This window comes from Nuphar pumila, chromosome 4 (genome assembly GCF_984573655.1).
Source record: "Nuphar pumila chromosome 4, dmNupPumi1.hap1.1, whole genome shotgun sequence".
In the NCBI taxonomy this organism is placed as follows: domain Eukaryota; kingdom Viridiplantae; phylum Streptophyta; class Magnoliopsida; order Nymphaeales; family Nymphaeaceae; genus Nuphar; species Nuphar pumila.
Genome location: NC_143252.1, coordinates 40,223,117 through 40,231,008, shown reverse-complemented (window position 1 = coordinate 40,231,008; position 7,892 = coordinate 40,223,117). Strand labels below are relative to the sequence as shown.

At 35.8% G+C, this 7,892-nt stretch overlaps 1 pseudogene across 1 annotated transcript; it reads right to left on the bottom strand.

Moving 5' to 3' along the window:
- Positions 1–2,296: 2,296 nt before the first annotated feature.
- Positions 2,297–5,176, bottom strand: LOC149840076 (protein DOWNY MILDEW RESISTANCE 6-like; annotated as a pseudogene). Its single transcript, XR_016431674.1, has 4 exons — positions 4,869–5,176; positions 4,553–4,781; positions 3,292–3,613; positions 2,297–2,688 (listed from the first exon to the last, which is right to left on the bottom strand). The product of XR_016431674.1 is annotated as a protein DOWNY MILDEW RESISTANCE 6-like (transcript).
- Between the last annotated feature and the right edge of the window lie 2,716 nt (positions 5,177–7,892).

Sequence of the window (7,892 nt, the reverse complement as noted above, 5' to 3'; positions counted from 1 at the left end):
TTATAACACATATATGCATTATTGAATCACTCTGAAAGTTTTTTGACAACATTAGAACACATATGTGCTTGATTGAAGCACTATGAGAGTTTTTTGACAACAATATAACACATATAAGCACGATTTCATCACTATGAAAGTTTTTTATTGCCTTATAACACATATATGCATGCTTGAAGCACTATGAGAGTTTTTTGACAACATTAGAACACATATAAGCATGATTTCATCACTATGAAAGTTTTTGATTGCCTTATAACACATATATGCATAATTGAATCACTATGAAAGTTTTTTTACAACATTAGAACACATATAAGCATGATTCCATCACTATGAAAGTTTCTTGACTGCCTTATAACACATATATGCATGATTGAATCACTATGAAAGTTTTTTGACAACCTTTGAACACATATATGCATGATTGAATCACTTTGAGAGTTTTTTGACAACATTAGAACACATATAAGCATGATTTCATCACTATGAAAGTTTTTGACCGCCTTATAACACATATATGCATGATTGAATCACTATGAAAGTTTTTTTACAACATTAAAACACATATAAGCATGATTCCATCATTATGAAAGTTTTTTGACTGCCTTATAACACATATATGCATGATTGAATCACTATGAAAGCTTTTTGATAACCTAATAAAAAACATATATATGCATGATTGAATCACTATGAAAGTTTTTTGACAACCTTAGTACACATATATAAGCATGATTTCATCACTATGAAATTGTTTGACTACCTTAGAACACATATATGCATGCTTGAATCACTATAAAAGTTTTTTGACAACCTTAGAACACATATATGCATAATTGAATCACTGTGAGAGTTTTTTGACAACATTAAAACACATATAAGCATGATTGTGATACAAAAGACATTTATTTGACAACCTTATAACACATATATGCATGCTTGAATCACTATGATATTTTTTTGACAACCTTATAAGAACACATATCTGCATGATTGAATCACTATGATTTTTTTTCTGTCAGCCTTAGAACACATATCTGAATTTTGTTAATGTCCTTCACTTTATTGCTAGCTAGTCTATGTGTAATTCATTCATGTTACTTTGATTGCCTTAGATTAGGTGCATTATATATAATTTATTTCATTATATTTTGTTTATCGATACTAACATTTTTTTTCTCTTGTAGGATGCGGGAGATAATCAACGTAGAGGAGCTTATGGAGGCATGGATGAAGGGGCAGACCAAGACAATGAAGAAGATGATACACAGAATCTTAGCGATGATTAGATTCATGTGCTGAATTTGTTGTACATTCTTGTTGTTTCAAAAGAAACTCTTTATAAATGTTCACTTGTAAATAATTAGAACTTGGTGAGGATTATAGTGGATCGATAAATTGTTTCAGCTGCTTTGTATATGTATTTTTTATATGTACTTTATTTTTTATACACATGATATATAAATTGTATAATGATAAAACTTTTCTCGATATTTATATTTCAAACAAATTTTTATTTTTATTTTTTGCGATGGATTAGCGATGGATAATATCCGTCGCTAATTAGTATCGGCCTTCAATTTAGCGATGGATTAGGGACAGATATTTATCTGTCACAAAATTGAATCGACCGATGTTTTGCTATGGATTGTAATCCGTCGAAATTTCGTCGCTACAATAGCGACGAAATTAGCGACGAATTCGTATCTATCGTAAAACCAAATCTCTGCGGATTAACGATGGCCTTATGACGAATCATGGTATTTGCTAATTCATCGCAAATTAGAGACGAAAGTAGCGACAAATATTTTCTATCGCTAATTAGCGGCTAGGAAATTGCGATGAAAGTTATTCAATGTTAATCCGTCACTAAACTGTACAACGACGGATTACGACCATTGCTAATCCACAGATTTTTTGTAGTGTGAATTGATAAATGTGTTTATCATTGTTTACTCAATCGAGAAAAATATCAATGATTGATATTATACTAAAATTTGATAAAATATTTACATTTTTACATATCAAGAAAAAAAATACTTGAAAGTATAGTTTTTAGAGGATCTTCATTGGACCTAATGAAAAATGGGTGCGGACCATTTCCTTTCACACACACACACACACACACACACACACATATATATATATATATATATATATATATATATATATATATATATATATATATATATATATATATATATATAGAGAGAGAGAGAGAGAGAGAGAGAGAGAGAGAGAGAGAGAGAGACGTGCATTTTTATCTTGCTGTGTGGAACATTTGGACCATATCGTGCATGTTGAACTGGATTCATCTTATTCACACTATTGTCCAAAGGAAGAAAAAAAGAAGCAGGAAAGACGTACACAGCACGAAGAAACTGAAAGTCTTAATGGAACTCGAACTCTCTAAAGCCTTTTGACAACAAGAGCACATCTGAGTCAGATTCTAAAGCAGTCTAAGCAATGGCCATCATCCAAGGTGCGAGTCCAGAATTTATTGCAATACTCGTCGTAGGTGAAGCTCTTGTAAACACGTCCGGCCACCCCATCATTTGCAAGCTCTTCTGCTGCTTCTATCGTTGTATCACTGCCTGGGCACATGAACGAGGCCACAGATGTTCTGTCCTCTGAATTGACGACGACTCGATGCCATACGCTACGATACTTGCCATTGCTCAACGCCTACATCATCATTAATTTCATTAGCTTCAGTCCTACCCAGTCAGTGATATATATATATATATATATATATATATATATATATCATAGTTAAAGGTAATTTCTCTGTGAGGGTATTTCTGGGAGGGTTTTCAAAACTTGATAAATCTCGAAAATATTTTGAAAAAATCTCGGGTGTTTAAAAAAGTGAAAAAAATATAAATAACAACAAAAAAGCTAAGAAAATAATAAGTTTTGTATTATTTTTTTTCAAAAATATAAAGAAACATGTTTTAAAGGTTTTAAAATATCATGACATTATCGCGATATTTTGTTTCTGACGATATTTTATTGATATTATGGGGTACCTTGAAATAGCCAATAATATCATGATATTTTCAAAATATCAGCGATATCGGTGACAATAATATATATATATATATATATATATATATATATATATATATAAATATATAAATATATAAATATATAAAAACAATTCATTTTGTATATTCACAATCATAAACATAAAAATTACAAAGTTCCGGGGTTAAAAGCTACAAAAAATAGGAACCCCGTGTCAACCCGGTTAGTGTTATATCGAGGAATCAAGTCTCATGTTTGTACCTGTATCTGATCGCCTAGGTTTACGATGAAAGCCCCTGGCAACGGATCGACGGCCAGCCATTGCTGGTCTTTCTGGACCTGCAGCCCGGCAACACCATCTAGGAGGAGAATTGTGAGAGCATTGGGGTCAGTGTGTGCGGGCAAGCCATAAGTGAGCTCGTGATCAGGACAAGGTGGGTAGTAATTGATAGCCATGTGTTGGGCTTGTGAGCCAAGAGCCTTCTCTAAGTAGTCCTCCTTCATGCCTAAGCTTAGAGAAATGACTTTCATCACTCTTTGTGCAAGCTCTCTTGATTGTTTACTATACTCACCCACCACAGCCCTACAATGAATGTCACAACAAAGGTTTGTACAAGTGTATTAATGCTTGGCCTTCACTACTCTCTATCACAATGACAAATGTTTCAAACACCAACTTATATCTGTGAAGATATAATGATATTTTAATGTTTTTTTTTCAAATATTAATAAAACAAAATACAAAATATAAGAGAAAGAACAAACGCATTAACTGATATGCAACAAAGGAAAACAGTTGATGCTCCATGTCACAAAGATACGTTTATGACCCCATGCATGACACGATTTTGTCACCAGGAACTTGTTTCTAAGTAATGAAAGGAACATAGGAGTTTGTCCGATCGTCTTCACAGATTTTTTTTGAAAAGTAGGACACAAGGACACAATCCTTTCCTCCATAATTAGGTAATATGGAGACTCATCGATCAGAGCAGATTCAATGTTTGGTGCCGAACACATATAAGGAATTCGGCCCATAAAGAGGGGGGACCTCAGGCCTCCTTCCGATGGGAAACTTTCTTTCAAGTCTGCTTTTATATTTGTTTAATTTTTAATCAATAAAAACTATTTTTTTGATATTTTAATATATTTGTTAAAATATAACTAAAAAATTATTAGAAACAAATTAAAAAATATTAAATTGATGTCAGTACATGTTCGGGGTCGAGTCAGCATGTTTGATTCGTTACCCTCTGGACACAGAGCCTAAGTAGAGTGTCACCATAACATAGCCTATACCGCAATGGTACAAAACACAAATATAGTGATAAGATCACGATATTTTTTCTCTAAACAAGAACGTTGTGAGACTTTGATCATCTAAAACAGCAACTGAATTCTCCTTTTTTTTCGCGATATGGATATTTGTCACACTACTCTCTACAATTAAATGATAATAACGACCAAAACCAATACACCAAGAAGAGTTCTTAAGAAGAATATAGAGTGGGATTGATTTTACTTGAAATTGGGAGGGTTATTAGGCACTCATCAATGCAATGGAGAGGAAGGTAGTCCCTCCAGTTGTGGACCGTCTCCTTCTTCACGTTAAAACTGGTAGAGAGCCTGAGCTTCTTAGATGGATCATCAGAGTACAGCTTCAACTTCTCTTCAATTGGTAGACTGAAGAATTCACGAGAAACACATAGCATTTCCTCAACCAGTAGTTTAGGTACTCCATGATTAACAATCTGCAAAGAATTAAGCACCATGAAAATAGAGAATCAAATGCACCAATTTGGAAATCTTACAGGTGATGAGATGGGGAAGTGTTGGACCTGGAAGAAGCCATAGGACTCGCAGGCATCGTGAACCCGGTCTGGTCAGTCGAGCCGAGGTCGATGACCGGGATTGTTTGCAAGGGCCTGACCTCAGAGAACCTTGGCCTCTGGGATGGTGGCCGGATGTAGGACTCAGGCAGAGAAGTGAAAGGGGTGCCCCTTGAGAGGAGGGTCTCTGATGTCATATCTCCAGTTTCTACGGTCCTTTGGAGGAGGAGGGGGGGAGGAGGAGAGTTAAAGAGAGGGAGCTTCGAGGAAAGAGCGTCGGGGGTTAACATGAAAGTGGCGCCGTCGTTATCAACCATTATCCATCACATTCATTGAGTCTGTTGCTGTCGTTAGTTGGGTCCTCTCTCTCTCTCTCTCTCTCTCTCTCTCTCTATATATATATATATATATATATATATATATATATATATATATATATATATATATATATGCACAATCACTGGCATGTACTAATTGTATAAAAAAAAAAAAACTTTAGTGGCAGTCATGACCACCGCTAAAAGTCAGTGTGTATGGACTGGTTAGCCCAATCTTTTGCATTCAAATATGCATTCTAATACTGGGGGATCCATAGTGACAAACATTAAAAAACAGCAAAATATCGTTTTCAAAAAGTTGCAAGAATTTGTTTTTTTTTGGCAAAATCTTGGCAATAAAAAATAATTTAAAAAATAGAAAAGATAATTTTTATAAGAAAATATTAATACGAATATTTAAAAATAAAAACACATGATTTTTCACAATAAATAGCCGTTAAAAACATAAATATTGCATTTAAATCATGGTATTTATGTTTTTCATAAATCTTATGATATTTTTAAAAAACTTGCAAAAAAATATCATTTTAAACTTTGAGGCAATTTCTCGTATATTATCGTGAGATTTTTCATGAATCTCACGATATTTGTCACTATGGGGGGGATCATCTCTCTCTATCTATATAGAGAGAGTGATGTGTAGCTGCTCATTCATTAGGTGCTCAAACGAAGTTCACTCATGCTAAGCGCCTATAGCGCTGCGTGATGGACGCTCAACATATTTTTTTGCCCAAAAAACCTTTTACTGATGTTAAAATAGCGCCGCTAAAACTCTAAAAGTGTCGGCTTAACATTCGTTTGAGCATCTAATGAATTTGTGATGGGACCATTACTGATGTTAACATTCTACGGTTCTTTGGAGGAGGAGGGGGGAAGGAGGAGAGTTAAAGAGAGGGAGCTTCGAGGAAAGAGCGTTGGGGGTTATACATGAAAGTGGCGCCGTCGTTATCAACCATTATCCATCACATTGATTGAGTCTGTTGCTGTCGTTAGTTGGGTCCTCTCTCTCTCTCTCTCTCTCTCTCTCTCTCTCTCTCTCTCTCTATATATATATATATATATATATATATATATATATATATATATATATATAAACCCTTCAAACACCCTTAAAGGAGAATGCCTGCACATTCACTGGCATGCGCTAATTGTATAAAAAAAAACCTTTAATGGCAGTCATGACCACCGCTAAAAGGTAGTGTGTATGGACTGGTTAGCCCAATCTTTTGCATTCAAATATGCATTCTCACACAGGGGGATCCATAGTGACAAACATTAAAAAACCGCAAAATATCATTTTCAAAAAGTTGCAAGAAATTGATTTTTTTATTTTTATAAATCTAATGTTTTTTTTGGCAAAATCTTGGCAATAAAAAATAAATTAAAAAATAGAAAAGATAATTTTTATAAGAAAATATTAATAAAAATATTTAAAAATAAAAACACATGATTTTTCACAATAAATAGCCGTTAAAAACATAAATATCGCATTTAAATCATGGTATTTATGTTTTTCATAAATCTTATGATATTTTTAAAAAACTTGCAAAAAAATATCATTTTAAACTTTGAGGCAATTTCTGGTATATTATCGTGAGATTTTTCATAAATCTCACGATATTTGTCACTATAGGGGGATCATCTCTCTCTATTTATGTAGAGAGAGTGATGTGTAGCTGCTCATTCATTAGGTGCTCAAACCAAGTTCACTCATGCTAAGCGCCTATAGCGCTGCGTGATGGACGCTCAACATATTTTTTGCCCAAAAAAAACTTTTACTGACGTTAAAATAGCGCCGTTAAAACTCTAAAAGTGTCGGCTTAACATTCGTTTGAGCATCTAACGAGCGAGCAGCTACCAGTTAAGGAGGGGGTGACTCACTGTCACGGGCTGGGAAGCGAAGGCCCCCGTGACGTAGCTTCGGGCAATCACACACCGAAGGCCGGCCCTTTTAGCACACAAGCAACGCACAACACACGCGCACGAGCGGAAGCAAGAGTACGCGTATGCACAAGCACAAGAGAGAGAGAGAGATGCAAAAAGCTTCTTTATAGATACTTGAAAGCAAAGTACATCAAGAGGGGAAGAGAGGGTCCGAATACACGGGGTACTTAGGCCGTAAGGCCTTGTGGGGCACTCTAGAGTGCCAAAGAGGTATATACATCAGAGCAAAAAGGTGACAAACATGGCGGTCCGGAACACGCTCCCCCGCCTAAGTTGGCGCCGTCCTCGACGCCAATTGTTCATGGTAGCCTTCTACAAGCTGTCGATGCTGAAACATGCTGCTAGCTTTCTCCCAGGTGGCTTCACATTCTGGCAATCCTTTCCACTGCACTAAGTACTTTTTGACTTCCCCTAGATAGTTGTTGGAATGGTTGAGGATGATCTCTGGATCTCTGCCTGGTACACTAACTGTTGAAGGAGCTCGCTGCGGGATCGGAGCACGTTGAGGTATGCTCCGTTGAGGATCTCCTTCATCTTCGTGAAATGGCTTCAGGTTGCATATATGGAATACCGGGTGCACTTGGAAGTTTGTTGGCAAGTCCAGCCGGTACGCCAAGTTTCCCACACGTTTGATAATGGTGAAGGGGCCATCATACTTGCGAATAAGGCCTCGGTGGTGGCCCCGAAAGATAGCTGTGCGGTCAGGAAAGAGCTTGGCCAACACTTTGTCTCCAACTCGAAATTCTGCTGG